This window comes from Lactuca serriola, chromosome 7 (assembly GCF_051521515.1).
Source record: "Lactuca serriola cultivar US96UC23 chromosome 7, Lser_US96UC23_V15, whole genome shotgun sequence".
NCBI lineage: Eukaryota > Viridiplantae > Streptophyta > Magnoliopsida > Asterales > Asteraceae > Lactuca > Lactuca serriola.
In genome coordinates, this window is record NC_136414.1 from 144,878,475 (window position 1) to 144,896,124 (window position 17,650).

The 17,650-nt window shown below is 38.6% G+C and overlaps 1 long non-coding RNA gene across 1 annotated transcript; it reads right to left on the reverse strand.

Moving 5' to 3' along the window:
- Positions 1–13,690: 13,690 nt before the first annotated feature.
- LOC145063047 (uncharacterized) lies at positions 13,691–14,668 on the reverse strand. The gene is made up of 2 exons (XR_013687824.1): positions 14,287–14,668; positions 13,691–14,099 (listed from the first exon to the last, which is right to left on the reverse strand). It is a non-coding gene; the product is annotated as an uncharacterized LOC145063047 (long non-coding RNA).
- Between the last annotated feature and the right edge of the window lie 2,982 nt (positions 14,669–17,650).

Sequence of the window (17,650 nt, forward strand, 5' to 3'; positions counted from 1 at the left end):
CCTGCATTGTCTGGTAGGCACCGTCACCATCTGCCCCTACGGAGGGAATCAAATCCCAAAATAGAAACCAAAATAATTTTTGTTCCAAGCAACACATCTTTTTCATTAACTGGACAACAACACATAAAAGCAGAAAAAAGAATGGAGACGGGTCACACATGGAAGAATTAGATTAAAAAAGAAATGAGAAATTAAGATAATTTTGTGCAAAGAGATGAATAACATACCACAATGCCAATGGGAAATTGGAATAGGTGATCGACCTTGCTAAAATCTTCACTCAAATTTGAACTATTGAACTACCGACCTGGTGAAGATGATTGAGTTCGTTCATGATACATTAGTGGTGTTGAAGAAGAAGGGCAAGTGGAAGCTGGCAAGGGGATTTCCTTTTCAGGCGAGTGAATTTCGATGAATTAATCATAAAAGGAGAAGGAGTCATCACCAGTGTCAACAGCTCCGACCTGGCGTTCGATTGAAATGAGCGAAGCGTGATGCTAGATGATAGATATAACAAACTCATACCTTGCTTGCGAACTAGATCGTGTTTTACAGAAAAAGCTTCATAAAACCTAGCTATGGCGGCTAGGGAAAAGAACCCTAGGTGTTGACGGGCATTCTCTAGTTTAGAAAAAGTAGCACCCTTCCTCCTCCTTCGAACAATCAATTTGACACAGACACAAGTAGAAATAAAAAACCAAAAAACACATACATATGTGCATCCCTGATAAAAGATCTAAGTGGGTCAGTGCAGGCTCACATCTTAGATAGAAGGGATGTGGATACGTTCAAAGAGAATGGGTTGTTTGAGAAGATGAGCAGTCAAAGAAATAAAACATGAGGCGGTGAGTTGAGGCGGTGGAGTTTTTGTTGTGCGTATCTAATTGGCAGCAGGTGCAGGTGGGAGCAGGGAACAACATGTATCAAATATATATATATATATATATATATATATATATATATATATATATATATATATATATATATATATATATATATATATATATATAACAAAACAAACGTAGCAAAAAAAAATCCAACAGCCCATCAGAAGCCAGAATTGTTCATCATGTAGTTTAGAATTAGTATATATATATAAATGACCACAAAATGAAGATTTCAGAAAATGAACACAGGTTCTGCAGAGGGGGTTCTGTGGAACCATAAATATGTCTGCGGAATGTGAACACCTCTGCGGATCTTGGTTTTTTTCATTTTTTTTTCGTTTTTTCGTTTTTTTTTCGTTTTCGTTTATTAATATGTTTTTTTAATCACATAAGGTATTATGTGTTTATTATGTAAAAAAAAAATCGTTTTTCTTTTTTCTTATTTAATTACCCGTTTATAAAAATTGTGTTTAATAAAAATTATACAAATATTCTATGTTTTTTATAAAATTACACACACTTGTATTCTGAATAATAAACATAATTTAAGTAGGTTACAAAACATACTTTAGAAAACATAAACATACAACCTTCATAATAAACATATTCTGAAATAAACTTAAAGTATCTGCGGACCCTCTACAGCTCTGCGGAATCTTTGTTCTTTGATTTTTTTTTTCGTTCTTTTTTTTTTTGCATTCACTTTCGTTTCTTAATATTATTTTTTTAAATACACCAATACCTTATGTGATTATTATGTAAAAAATTTGACAAAAAAAAGTTAAAAATAATGAAATGTTTTATATAATACGTTTTCCACTGATGTATGTTTTCCATGTATTTTTACTGGTTTGTATTTTATGTTCTATGGAATAAAGTAGAAGTTAACTCAACTGGTTTCATAAATAACCTAATACAAACCAAATACATATAAATAATGTAATACAAACCGGTGCATATAAACACCCTAATTAAAATTATACAAATATTCCATGTTTTTATAGGTTACAAAACATACTTTAGAAGACATAAACACACAACCTTCATAATAAACATACTAAGAAATAAACTTCATTCATTCAAATCGAACCACGAAAACTTTGATTTGTTTTCGTATTTTGTCCATGGGTTTTCTGTTGCTTGTGTCCCTAGGTTTACTGTCGCTTACGTCTATTGGTTATCTAGTTGTTGCTGCCATTGGTACTCGGTGCAACCCTGCCATTTGTTCTGTGGCTCTTCCTGCGGTTGGTATTCGGTCCCTTGCGTCCATTGGTTAAGTGGCTCCTGTTAGCATTGATGTTCGGTCTTTTGTGTCCATTGGTTGTCTGGTTGCTGCTGCCATTGATGTTCAGTCTGTTGTATCCATTGGTTGTCTCGCTACTGCTTCCATTGATGTTCGGTCTATTGTGTCCATTGGATTCATCTCAACCATCCTTGATTCGAGTACAGATCCTCTGCTTTCAGTAGTACGAACCTATACTACCTTCCACATCTATCTATACTTTCCTAAAGAACTGTCTCGACTCCACCAAGTCCCTTCTACTACTACTATTGATCTCATGTTAAACTCATCCTAGGCTTGCCTTAGGGTAATCACCAACCCACTCTCCGCCATCAGCTACATAAGAAGTCCCTACTATCTTCCCATAACTAGCTTGTGAATACTATTACATATCACTCAAACTAGATAATTCTTCGAATGAGAGGTTCTACCCTACAGCGGTTAGACTCAAACGAGAGCTGCGAAATAAGGCTAAACCTAACCTTCTGAAATTATTTAGTCCTTGCAATATGTAACTTAGTACATATTCGTTTACTAGTTAGTAAAAGTTAACTAGAACTCCTAAAAGCACAAAGCAAAAAACATTTGGGCATTGTGTAACCATAATCAAACATATACTAATCTGGCTATCATACTGACTGATCTATACTAGCATGCATTTCGCATAAAGTTGATACACATATAATAGGCACATAAGGCATCCTTCCTAGATCCTTAGCCCTAATCTAGCATGTTGTTCTCATAAAGCTGATAAACATATCATAACATAAACTTGTATGGGTAATTTGGGAGTACTTACTTGAGCTCAGTTGATTGCGTGCACCAGGCCCTTTTTCTCTTTCAAATTCTTTCCATTTTTCTAAAATTCTTTTCTTTTTCTTAAAGTACTTTTCATAAAAAATGATTTTCTTTCGAAAACGTTTCGTACCAATTCCTTAGTTTGAGTCCAGGCACACTCGAGAGTGTGCCCGAATCCCTCAAACCAAGGCTTCGATATCAACTTGAAACATCCCAAAAATACAGTCTAAAAATTTCATTTTAATTTAATAATAAAACCATAGTCATCGAACATCATATAAAAATTATAAATAGTATATCTCAAAATATTATAACAACTGAAAAAAAATATCAGAGTATAAACATCCCAGGCTGAACAGAGGGTGTGTGCACTGCAATCATCCCGAGCTTCTCTTTTGAAAAGAAAAGTACCTGAAACCAAAATTGAAAACCGTAAGCACAAAGCTTAGTGAGTCTCCCCAAACTACCATATACCATACATATACTCACGCTACTGAGAGATACGGGCCCCACCCATACTCAAGGAGATACGGGCCCCACCTACACTCCGCTGACTAGGAGATACGGGCCCGGCCCACACTCCACCGACTAGGAGATATGGGTCCCGCCCACACTCCGCTGACTAGGAGATATGGGCCCCACCCACACTCTGTTGACTAGGAGATACGGGCTCTGCCCACACTCAACCAATCATGAGATACGGGCCCCACCCACATTCAGCTAGTCGTAAAAATACATACAAGTACTACACAAACAACAAGTATCACTAAGCATATAAATTTGTACCATATCATATAACGCCCTGTTCTAAAATTATTCGTTCGTGGATTTCAGAAACCAAAGCTAGGGGCGATTTGGTCATTTATGGGATTGGAGTTTATTTTGAGAAGGTTTTGGGGCTGAGATATGCTGCTAGAAGTTTAGGGTTTTTCGCCACCTTTTCGTTGATATAAAGTTCGTCGGAAATGGACTTAGAGTGAAGGAGTTATGACACTTTAAATATTCTGGCAATAATGGCCCTTATGGAGACAAGTTCGCATGGAACGCCATGCATGCATTTTTGGAACACGCATGGGTACGCGCAGTGTAAGCTAGGTTACGCCCAGCGTAGTGGAGCAAGGATCGCGGGTGCGAAGAGGCGTTCGCCTAGCATACGACAGGTACGCCCAACGCTCGCTCAGAACCTCAAAACCCTATTTTTAGAGTTTGCCAATATATAAGGAACATTATGCCCCAAGCCTCAGCCTTCATTTCGTCCCTGGACAACTCCCACAGAAACCCTAATCCTCTTTAGTGTTCTTGAAGCTTGTAATGTCATTCTGAGTACATCTAAGTGTTCTTGGAGTGGAGGGATCATCTTGAAGTCTCGTAGATCAAGGAAGAGCTTTTGGATCCAAGTTCTCTAGCCCATCTGCAAGCCCAAAAAGGTATGAAGCCTCTAACTTTCCTTATAGAAGCTTAGATCTAGATGTAGGAAGTTTTGGGATCCTTCTAGGTCCAAAGATTGCACCTATACGGTGTAAATTCGTCTCCAAGCTTGGGATTGCCACCCTTAGAGCTAAAAATTTCCAATGAGCAATAAAGTCTCGATTTTAATGGTCCTTATGAGTTATTTCATGAGATCTAGCCTTTGTTATGGAAGTTGGTTGCCACCTTTTGAGTTTAGGTTTGTTTGGTGGATTGCAAGTCACCAAGTTAGTGACTTTATGGATTAAGAAGTGGAAATGGACCAGGATCTGTGATTGTAGCTTCGATAATGGAGTAATAAGCACTTAATGGAAAAGTGTCTTAACAGAGCGAATTAAATCGAGCGTACGTGTAGGTACACCCAGCGTACTCGTCACTTGGCCTGTACGCTTAGCGTACATGGGGAGTACGCCCAGCGTATTCATCAGAGTGGGATTATGGTGATATTGGGCCTTGGTGTGGGATGTGCTTGGGACTTTGGGCCTTTGGGCCTTAGTGGGTCAGCAGAAGTCAGGTTATTTTGGGCCAAGGATATGTTTGGGCTTAGGATAAGGCCCAGTAAAGGGATTGGGTCCAATTTAGCAAAGTGGGCCACTAATGGACTTGGGGAGTTTGTTTAGTGTTGGGCCTTAGTTCTGGACCAGGTTGGCCCAGGGGTAGAATGGTCATTCTACCCTATGATGGATTATTGGACATGACTAAGTGTATTGTGGTATGGATAGCTCGGAGAGCTATAGGATCAGCAGGCCGGGGATTTGTCAGACAGCGGCTGAGGGATTTTAGCAGGACAACAACAGTGCAAGGTGAGTTTCCCTTTGTGTGGATGGGTCTACGGCCACAATGCCGACCCATGTAGTTATGAGTAGGAAGACTCGGAGGTTATCCCTAGGCACCGTATGCTAGTATGATATTCAGTACCAAGGTCCGATAGCAGGCGGGTGCCCAAGGAATGGTTTGCATGATAGAGTATACTTGTTGTTTGTGTGATACATGTATGTGCCTGGTAGGGAGGTGAGTGTGGGCGAGGTCCCGTATCTCACCTATAGCAGAGTGTGGATGGTGTTCCATATCTCATTAGCAGCAGAGTGGGGACGAGGCCCAAGTTACGGAAGAAGTGAGTGTGGGCTAGGCCCGTATCACACAATCAGTAGGAGTGTGGATGGGGTTCCATGACTCATCAGTAGCAGGACAGGGGCAGGGCCCAAGAAAGGCGAGGCCTTTAGAACAGGACATAGTAATGTATGTTAGGTATGTATTATGCGTTATGTTACATGTTTGTATATGTCTAGCGGGCGAGGCCCAGAGACAGGATAGGCCTAAGAGAAACAGATATGTACACCGAGCGGGGCTCAAAGCCAGGCGGGGCCTGTTGTAGCGAGCGAGGCCCGAGGTAGTGGGAGAGGCCCAGTATTTGCAGTATGCAGTATGTGTATGGTATATATGTGGTAGGTTGGGGAACTCACTAAGCTTTGTGCTTACGGTTTTAAGTTTTGGTTTTAGGTATTTGCGGTAGCGGAGGGAAGATCTCGGGATGATCGCATGGCACACACCATTGTTTAGTCAGCCTGGGATGTTTACTCTGATAATGAAAATATGTTTTGGAATAAACATTCTGATTTATGTTATGATTTTATTTATGTTTTGACAATTATGTTTTAAGTAACGTTTTAAAAAGAAATTTTTAGTCATGCTTTTGGGGTCGTTACAAGTTGATATCAGAGACTTGGTTTGAGGGATACGGACGTACTTTCGAGTGTGTCTAAACTCAAACTAAAGAATTGGTATAGAAATTTTCAAAAGGAATATCAATTTTTTTTTTGTGAAAATAGATATTGTGAAAAGAAAATGGTTTTAGAAAAATGTGGAAGGAACTTTGAGAAAGAAAAGAAGTTTGAAAAGAGAAAAGGGTGTGGTGCATGCAATCAGCCGAGCTCAAGTAAGTACCCCCAAAATACCCATACAAGTTTATGTTATGATTATCAGTTAGTAGAACAACATGCTAGATTAGGACTAAGGATCTAGGTAGGATGTCTTATGTGCCTTTTATATGTGCTTTTCAGTTGCATGATAGTGTTGGTTAGACAGTAGTAGGATAGCCTGTTTAGGTTATGCCTGAGTTTATGAACTTATGTTGCATGCTAGTACAGATTCTTGCTATGTGAATGTGATTGCTTGATTATGTTATGGTTAGATTTTCCTTTGTCTGAATGTTGTTTGCTTTGTGTCTTGTGGGATTCTGAGTGATGGGAGTTAGCCAATAGATGAATACGTTAAGTTACATGTGATTAGGGTTGAATAATCTCAGAGTTCTGGATTTGACCCTACTACGCAGCTCTCGTTTGAGTCTAACCGTTGTAGGGACGAGTCCTTTACTTGAAGGATTATCTGAGTCTCGTCACATGTGATAGTATTCAGGTAATGGCTAATTGGCATTATGAAGATACCTTCAGTAGCTGAGGACTGATTTCGGGTTGATAGTTACCCTAGGGCAAGGATGAGAGTAGTATTGGGAGCAATAGTAGTAGTGAAAGGGACTTGGTGGAGTCGAGGGAATTCTTGAGGAAAGTACGGATAGATGTGGAAGGTAGTATAGGCCCGTACTACTGAAAGCAGAGGATCCGTACTCGATTCGATAAGGGCTAAGATAAAACCGGGGACCTTGTAGTGAATGTGTGATCCCTCAGTAGGGATGAGTATTTGATGATAGTTATGTTATGACTCATGCAGTATGGTGATGCTACGGGGTAGGCCAGTGAGCAGTTCAGGTGCCAGTGAGGAGTCAGGCTCAGGTTTAGGAGCCGAGCAGCTCGGGGAGCAAATGAGAGAGTTTATTTCAAAAGACATTATGCGCAATATTCTAGACCAGACTCCTATGATCTTTTATATGGTCAAGGAGGGTATATTGGAGATTTTGGATGAGAGGCTGGGAGCCTTTCACGCTGAGATGGTGTCCATGTTAAGGGTTCCTCTAGGGCCCAATGTTTATGGATCTCTAGGATCCCTCGGAAGGGAGGATCCCGTTATTAGCTCGTGTCATCAGTGATCGAGGAGGTGGTTAGTTGTGGAACGTTTCCTGGGAAGGCCAATAACGCGCAATTAAAAAGGGGCAGAACCCCTAGGACGTCCAGCATAAGTACCCAAGGAGTACCGAAAGGATTGTCAGTTGAGTGAGTTGTGTCCTCAGGATTGTTGGGGATTAGAGTACACTTAAGGATTGTTATCTATAAGGAATAGCTTTACTCTGAGTGACCGGGCGAAAGGTCAATGAAAGTGGTCGGCCGGAATTATATTCACCAGGTAGGGATGTGGCGAGCAGGGTGTAGAATAGTGGGCTATAGCGGACTTCGAGGACGAAGTCTAGTTTAAGTGGGGGAGAGTTGTAACGCCCTGTTCAAAAAGTATTCGTTCGTGGATTTCAAAAACAAAAGCTAAGGGCGTTTTGGTCATTTATGGGATTGGAGTTTATTTTGAGAAGGTTTTGGGGCTGAGATAATGCTGCTAGAAGCGTACGGCTTCTCACCACCTTTTCGTGGATATAGAGTTCTTCGGAAACGGACTTAGAGTGAAGGAGTTATGACACTTTGAAGATTTTGGCAATAATGGCCCTTATGGAGAAAAGTTCGCATGGAAGGCCAGGCATGCATTTTTGGAACACGCATGGGTACGCGCAGTGTAAGCTAGGTTACGCCCAGCATAGTGGAGCAAGGATCGCGGGTGCGAAGAGGCGAACACCCAGCGTACGCTCAAAACCTCAAAACCCTATTTTTAGAGTTTGCCACTATATAAGGAACATTATGCCCCAAGCCTCAGCCTCCATTTCATCCCTGGACAACTCACATAGAAACCCTAATCCTCTTGAGTGTTCTTGAAGCTTGTAATGTCATTTTGAGTACATCTTAGTGTTCTTGGAGTGGAGGGATCATCTTGAAGTCTCGTAGATCGAGGAAGAGCTTTTGGATCCAAGTTCTCTAGCCCATCTGCAAGCCCCGAAAGGTATAAAGCTTCTAACTTTCCTTATAGAAGCTTAGATCTAGATGTAGGAAGTTTTGGGATCCTTCTAGGTCCAAAGATTGTACCTTTATGGTGTAACTTCATCTCTAAGCTTGGGATTGTCACCCTTAGAGCTAAAAATGTCCCATGAGCAATAAAGTCTCGACTTTAATGGTCCTTATGAGCTAATTCATGAGATCTAGCCTTTGTTATGGAAGTTGGTTGCCACCTTTTGAGTTTAGGTTTGTTTGGTGGATTGCAAGTCACCAGGTTAGTGACTTTATGGATTAAGACGTGGAAATGGACCAGGATCTGTGATTGTAGCTTCTATAATGGAGTAATAAGCACTTAATGGAAAAGTGTCTTAACAGAGGGAATTACACCGAGCGTACGCGAAGGTACGCCCAGCGTACTCGTCACTTGGCCTGTACGCTTAGCGTACATGGGGAGTACGCCCAACGTATTCATCAGAGTGGGATTATGGTGATATTGGGCCTTGGTGTGGGCTGTTCTTGGGACTTTGGGCCTTTGGGCCTTAGTGGGTCAGCAGAAGTCAAGTTATTTTGGGCCAAGGATATGTTTGGGCTTAGGATAAGGCCCAGTAAAGGGATTGGGCCCAATGTAGTAAATTAGGTCACTAATGGACTTGGGGAGTTTGTTTAGTGTTGGGCCTTAGTTATGGACCAGGTTGGCCCAGGGGTAGAATGGTCATTCCACCTTATGATGGATTATTGGATTTGACTAAGTGTATTGTGGTGTGGATAGCTCGGAGAGCCGAAGGATCAGCAGGCCGATGATTTGTCAGACAGCAGCCGAGGGATTTTACCAGGTCAACAACAGTGCAAGATGAGTTTCCCTTTGTGTGGATGGGTCTATGGCCACAATGCTAACCCATGTAGTTGTGAGTAGGAAGACCCGGGGGTTAGCCCTAGGCACCGTATGCTAGTATGATATTCAGGTAAAAGGTCCGATAGCGGGCGGGTGCCCAAGGAATGGTTTGCATGATAGAGTATACTTGTTGTCTGTGTGGTACGTGTATGTGCCTGGTAGGGAGGTGAGTGTGGGCGAGGTCCCGTATCTCACCTATAGCAGAGTGTGGATGGTGTTCCATATATCATTAGCAGCAGAGCGGGGGCGAGGCCCAAGTTAGGGAAGGAGTAAGTGTGGGCTGGGCTTGAGATCAGTAGGAGTGTGGATGGGGTTCCATGACTCATCAGTAGCAGGACAGGGGCAGGGCCCAAGAAAGGCGAGGCCTTTAGAATAGGATACAGTAGTGTATGTTAGTTATGTGTTATGTGTAATGTTACATGTTTGTATATGTCTAGCGGGCGAGGCCCGGAGACAGGCGAGGCCTCAGAGAAACAAATATGTACACCGAGCGGGGCACGAAGCCAGGCGAGGCCTGGAGCAGGCGGGGCCTGTTGTAGCGGGCGAGGCCCGAGGTAGTAGGCGAGACCCAGTATTTGCAGTATGCAGTATATGTATGGTATGTGGTAGGTTGGGGAACTCACTAAGCTTCGTGCTTACGATTTTCAGTTTTGGTTTTAGGTATTTGCGGTAGCGGAGGGAAGATCTCGGGATGATCGCATGGCACACACCATTGTTTAGTCAGCCTGGGATGTTTACTCTGATAATGAAAATATTTTTTGGAATTAACACTCTGATTTATGTTATGATTTTATTTATGGTTTGACAATTATGATTTAGGTAACGTTTAAAAAAATTTTTTTGTCATGATTTTGGGGTCGTTATATATCAGCTATCTATGAGATACGGGCTCCGCACATACTTAGCTACTATGAGATGCGGGCCCTGCCCACACTCAGCTACAATGAGATACGGTCCCTGCCCACACTCACATTCCTAACAACACATACAGGTATCACACAAACAACAATTATAGCAATCCAATAATCTGACTGATATCTATACTCAGATATTAATGAGATACAGACCCCGCCTACACTCAACTACTAACGTATCACATATATGGGCCGACTTTGGTGCCTTAGACTCGTTCCTACTTGAAGAGGACTCACCTAACACTGCTGTAGTCCCGCAGATAAAACCCTAGTTGTTGGATGACACATTCCCGAATATGTCAACATCAAAATATTACCCAATTAATAAATGGGTCCGAATACATATCCATAAGTCCATGCTTGGGGTAAAAGATTGCTTTACCCCTATCTTAGCTGGATTCCAACCCAAGGCCCAAACCGAAGGCCCAAAAGTTTAATAATGAACCAAGGCCCAACTATGGCCTAATTTTCCAAATTGGACCCAATCCTCTACATGGCCTTATTCTAAGGCCCAACCATTTAGTCCAATCTAAACATTTGGCATTTCTAATGGCCCAACATCATATAAGCATCAAGGTCCAAGCTATGTCCCATCTATGGCAAAATTTTACAAATTGGGCTCAAACTCTGATATGGGCCTTATCCTAAAGCCCATCAACATATTCTAGTCCATATGATTATTCTTGGATGGCCCATTATTGGCCCAAACACCAAAGCCCAATAGAAAGGACCAACACAAAGCCCAAGAGAATATAGGGTTTCACATAAAGTGGTGGTTTTGGTTCTTTTTCATTATTCTCTTGCTAATTACAATTACAATGCTTTAATTCTAATGATAAACACACATACACCAACTAACAGAACACACATAGCCACCCTAGTGGTGGCCGGCGGTGGCACGTAGTGGCAGCCACCACCTCACAGTAGTGGTGGTGGCCTTCTTGGTTTTACAGCCACACAAAACATACACATACTACACGAACTTGGAACAGCAGCACTCTCATACTCACATGAACACGAACACAGCAGCCCCTTCGGGGTGGCAACAATGACCGGAGCAAACAGGGGCAAATCAACGTTAGCGGCGGTCGGGATTGAAAAATGGCAACAGGAGAAAGGGGGGATGAAAAGTGACTCAATCCTCCACCAAGAGCACACGATAGCCATCGACTTATTTCTTCTGGTAGCTCATTGCCATAGCTTCATCGGCAACCTTCTTCCTCACTGGTTGTAGAAGCGACGACGACGACTAGTCTCGGCGGTTCGGTGCAGCAAAGGGCATGGAGGCAACGGTCATTCAACGCAGCAACCGCGACGTCCGTCGTTGGCCCTCGTCTTGGCGGTCCTCAGGTCCTACATTGGCAGCAATGGAACAGTGGGAAGTATGTCTTCACCGGCAGCAAGGTCATGATGGCATCTCGATGGTAAGGCAGCAGGCGTTGGCGTTCGAGACTTCATCTAGTCGGAAAAACAAGAGAGGCATCGAGTGGCGACCGGAGAAGATAAGAACGAGGTGGCGGCTGATTCCCCACTAGGGTTAGGGTTTGGGAGTAATAAGGTAACTGGAAGGAAGGTCACTGGGTATATCCCGCTCCCATACAAATTTCGTTCACTTTTGTCACATGTAGCCTCTCCTTATCAATTCTTCTTCAAATTAAGCCCCAAATTTTACCTTTTAGCCCCCACCCCCAATAATCTATTCAATCTAAGTCCATCCCCAATAATCTATTCAATCTAAGTCCATCATTTACCATTTATACCCTGCCTTATGAATTCCCTTTCATAATAAGTCCTATTTATTACCAAACATACCACCACTTCTAAAATCATTCTCAGATTAAATCCGTAATTTACTAACAACCTTCAACCATCAAAATTTTCACAAATTAATCTGGAAATTACATTTTAACCTCCAACAACCACGTCTTGCTAAATTATTCTGCATTTAGGGCCACTATTCATTAATAAATTTTTATCTATTTATTTATTTAATAAACGGGGCGTGACATGTGTAGTATGTTTGATTAGTATGTGGTACGTTGAGTGAACTTACTAAGCTATGTGCTTACAGTTTTCAGTTTCTGTTTCAGGTATTTGTAGGTCGAAGGGGAAGGGTCCAACTTGATCGCACCGTATCACTCAATGGTTTTCCGTAGTTAGTGATTTTGGGATTTGTACTCTGATAATATGATACAATGAGATTCCTTTGAATACTTTGGTATCAATTTCTTATGAATGAAATGAATTAAAAAAAAAAAAATTTATTTGTATTTTTGGGATGTTACAAAACTAAGGTATAAAATATTTAAAATGCTGAAATTAATTAAAAACATACAAAAAATTTTGGGTACAAGATTTGATGCATAACATACGATAAATCATAGCATGAAAAGAAGTAGCAAAATAAAGAGAAAAGTAGGTTGTGTAACCCGCTAAATCCTCTAAATTAGTAGTACCACAGGGGCAGGATCCCTCATCTTAGAGGTACCCCCAGTACCTCCAACCTAAACCAAAAAATTACCCCATTCAGTCCTCCCTTAGAGTTTTGAAAGCGACTAAAAACAAATTACAACAAACCATGTTAAACATCAAGCTCAAAAAATGCCCACCTATAACAAATTACACCTAAAATCTATAAGTCCAAGAACAAACATTGTTGAAGTAAACCCTAAAGCATGTAATACCTTTTTAGTGGGCGATGAGGTAGCTGTATGAAGAAGGTAAAAGAAGAGAATTGGTGAAGGTTGGAGTTGTAGAGTATGCCAGAGAAAGGGAGCATATGAAATGAGCAGCAGTCGTTTTTCAATTCAAAATGAAAATATACATCGAAGTAGGGTTGCAATTTAGGATATCAAAAGGTTATAACGACGTATATTGGGGGGTGGGGTGCAAATTGGGTGGAGTGGAAATGTAAATTTAGGCTAGCTAGATTGAGAATTTGGACGAGTATCAAACAGTGATGAAACTAAAAATTCATCGGAAATGAAAATTTACAAATTAGAGGTAGCATATAGCCCAGTTGAGTTATAAAAACGTGTTTCATAAAAGAAATGTCAAAGAGGACCCGATTTACATTAAATGAAACCTAAATTTCTTTGAAAAGTGGAATGGTTATATAACAATTTAAACTTTAAATATCTGCATATATGAACGCATAAAGGAGCCGATTAAAGTATTTTATTGTATTGTACAATTTTACAAAGCATAAATTTAGGACCGGTCCAAGCCAATTAGAGGCCCGGGGCAAATAAAAAAATGAGGCCCTTTAAAATTCAAAAAATTAGTATTTTTATGAACATCAAGGGACTTTATATATTAAAAGGCTATCATATACCTAGAACCTAGCAAATACAAAGACAATAAAATGTGAATGTTTCTTGTGTAGTGTAGGTAAAACGTTTGATAAAGTATCAATAAACTTTAGGCTGTAAAATTCAATCATCTAAGGTATTTGAAAAGAAAAATTGAAGCAAAAACAGACTTAATTGAACATGTGCATATCCAAAACACACCGGTTATTGTCTTACACTTACAAGTTTAGTTCAGCAATTTATAGTGCTTTGAGATCCTAAACAACAAAAAAGTTGAGAAAGAAACCGTTGTTAAACATCCATAAGGATCCAAATTTTGAGCCATAACTATATAATTTAGGAATTCAATCTACCCGAATTGTTATAAAAACATCAAACAAACAGCCAAGAGCTTAACTCTAAATTGTATAATTTTCCTTGGCATTTTATCAAACATGTGGCGCCCATACCCATTAAAGGGAAGAACAAGCTTCAAGATGTCATTCTATCTTTCCTCAATGACAGTTATTAATCTCTCATTTACCATATTCGAGTACCTCTACCACTTTACAATTTTCAATACCTGAAAATTAACAACTTCATATTATGTACCGGTATTCATTTTCTATACAAACAGACGAACAAAGAAAAACACATACACAAAAGTGAGCTTCAACAATTAAACCCAGACTATAACTCTTTGTAAACAAATTCATCTTAAGCAACCGAAAATCAAAACCAGGTTTGCATAAAAAAATTAATAAACATACGATCAATATCGTTGAAAGAAGGATCAAACAAGATGGAAGGTTGATTGAAGATTTGAGGACTTTGATTAAACTCGTTAAATCTTGATTCTTGAAGGATGACCTATGAACAAAGAATCGACAGTGTAGTGAAAAAAAATACATAGAACTCTAGGTCTGAAATCTGAATTGATAAAAAGCCATAAAAGCATAACTCATTAAAGAAAGGTTGGTTCTTGAAAACTGAGAAGTCGTTTTGGAAATCGGGAGAACGTGAATATGTTATTGAAAAATGAGAAGTCACTAAAACATTCAAAAACTATGTCAAAACCGTTAAAAGCAGATTCGAACTAATCTCTTCCACCCTAATAGAGTAATAGTTTCATGCGCCACAACCATCTCAACTACAAACGCCTTTTGTGTTTTTGCTACATAGTACTTATGTATTTTCTAAAACTATATATATATAAATATTAACCACACCTCGTTAGGGGCCCCGATATTTGGTAAGGCTCGGGACGGTCGCCCAGCTTGCCCGCCCTCTAGGACCGACCCTGTATAAATTCATAAACAACAAATTTTTTCAATGTATATTAATTTATGCATTAAAATTGTACATTGTACAATTCTATGAAAATAAATTATTGTTTGTAGAAAAAAATTGTTGTCTACAAATTACTTTCCTACTTTAAAGTTCCATGGAATAGTAAATAAATAAATATATTTTTTTAAGTGAGAAATTTTTTACATTTTATTATAGCTTTTGTGTCCCGTCCTTTTACGGATAGTTTAGTCCCGAGTTCTACATTCATTTCAGTTTATTTATTTATTTATTTATTTATTATTATTATTATTATTATTATTATTATTATTATTTAAATGACAAACGAATTATGGATTGTTGGCTATATATATTAGACCTTTCCGATGGAAGGTGATATTGTATCATGATTCCGAACTCATTACAAGAAATATTGGCATTACTGGCGACACCTTTAGCGGCGACAAGGAGAAAGAGCGGTGACATGTAATTGACGTGTTAGATATCGCCGCTATTGCTCCATGTCGCAGCTAAAAGTGTCGTCGGTAATGCTCGCAAACTGCAATCTGCGTCAAATTATCCCCATCCGTCCGATTTGTTTTGAATCCAATGGTTGTAGAAAAGACGCTGACTTTTCCCTCCAAGGAGTTGCCGCTAATACACTTGCATCGCCGCTATTGCGTGTCGCCGCTAATACTCGTGCAGATAACCCCTTTCCAGTTCCCTTTTCCGCCACTTTTCCTCTTGCTGTTTCTTTCCTTCTCTCTCTCGTTTCTTGGTTACAACTTATTTCCTTCATCAGTTCACAAGTAGATGGAGTGGAGGACAAAGATTTAAGCCGGTGCTAGCCCTTCCTCCCGCCACAATACCACCACACCTTCCCCAAAACCGGCGACCCTTAGCTCATTTCGGAAATTCCCCACATTCAAGGTCAAGTTGCTCCTATTTCTTATTATTTTTTTGTTCTGGATGATAAATTGGTGCTATATATATATATATATATATATATATATATATATATATATATATATATATATATATAATAAATGAAGGTTTTTTTGCCACATGTCCTCTTCTCATTCATTTGGACACATGACATTTTCTAGAATTTTTAAATTTTCTACTTTCCACTTGTCATTTTATTGTATTTTTCATTTTATTAAATTAAAATTCCACATTTAATATGTAAGGTAATATATATGTAAGTATTTATTAGAAATGGTTTATATATGTAATGTATTCAATACATTAAAGTCTCATTAATTTTAATAATTCAAAAATTTTCTTATTTTTCTTATAAATTCAAACTATTCAAATTATTAAAATTTCATATTTTTTTTTTTAATTAAACTCATGTAATACATGGGTCTCACACCTAGTATATATATATATATATATATATATATATATATATATATATATATATATATATATATATATATTGGAAATTGCCTCTTGAATTGTTATTAAATCACCGATACACAAGACCTTTCGTATTTTTTTTCTTGCTATCTGCATGAACGATCGATGAAGGAATCAGGAGGTATCAAACCTCCTGATTTAACCAAACTCCATTACAAAATATATATTTTCAGCCCCTTAACTTCAGATTTGTACGGTTTTGGTCCCTTTCTCTAAAAAATAATTAAAAATCTAGTCTTAAACAAAGAAACTTCAATTAAAATCTTTAAAGTTTACCCTATTATGGAAAAATCCTTTTAATTGAATCCAAAGTTTTAATGTAAAATTTAATAAATTTATTTCTATTTTTTATAATATTGATTTATTTTAGATTAAGTAAGCCTTAGATTAATTAATTTTTTTAGAAATTACTAATTATATTTTTACTTAAATAAATTTCAGATTAAATTAAATTGTTAGATTAAATCAAGTTAATGTTAATATTAAAATAAAATAAAATTAGTTTAAAAAATTAAATTAAATTAATAGCAACATACTTTCTCTTTGCTCCTCGGGTATATATATATATATATATATATATATATATATATATATATATATATATATATATATATATACTTTTTTAATACTTTATCCATTTCTGATTATTTGTTAATGTGTTCCCATGTTGGGATACTTTTTGAATCATTAACTTTATGAATACTCTACTTGATTTTTGTTTCCCGTAGAGTAAACTTTAAACACTAAATTATGTTTTAGTTGCATCATGTCTATTGATAAAAGCTGGACTACTAATCCACATCGTCAATCTCCCGAGTTGCAGCTATGACTCGACTCTTTTTTCGAGAGATCCATGCTACACCTAGATTGTAAAGGTGAAACCAGATGTCCATTTGAGAAATGTGATAATCATTATTTCATGGATCTGAAAGCAATGAGACGTCATGTTCATATATATGGTTTTAGTCAATCATACAACACGTGGATATATCATGGTGAACCTTTAATCCTTCCACTTGTAGATGTTGTATCGCCAAGCAAAGAGATGGTTGATGTTATTGATGATGTTATGTGGGAGTCAAGAGAAAATGATACAAACCTCGATGAAGGAACCTAGAATACAAGGGGTAGCAGTGTCGAGGATGATTTTGAAGAGTTGTTAGAGGCAATCGAAACCAAGTTATATCCTGGTTGTATGTTTTCTTTCCTTGATTTTTTAGCAAAGCTGATGCATATGAAGGTCAACAACAAATTGACTGATAGTTCATTTGATCAACTCCTTGAGTTGTTGCATTCTGCATTTTCACCAGAAAACAAGGTTCCCCGTTCATATTATTTAGAAAAAAAAAAGAAATAGAAGAAGTTAGGTTTGGGGTACGAGTCAATACATGTGTGCAAAAACGATTGTCTTCTCTTCTAGAAGGA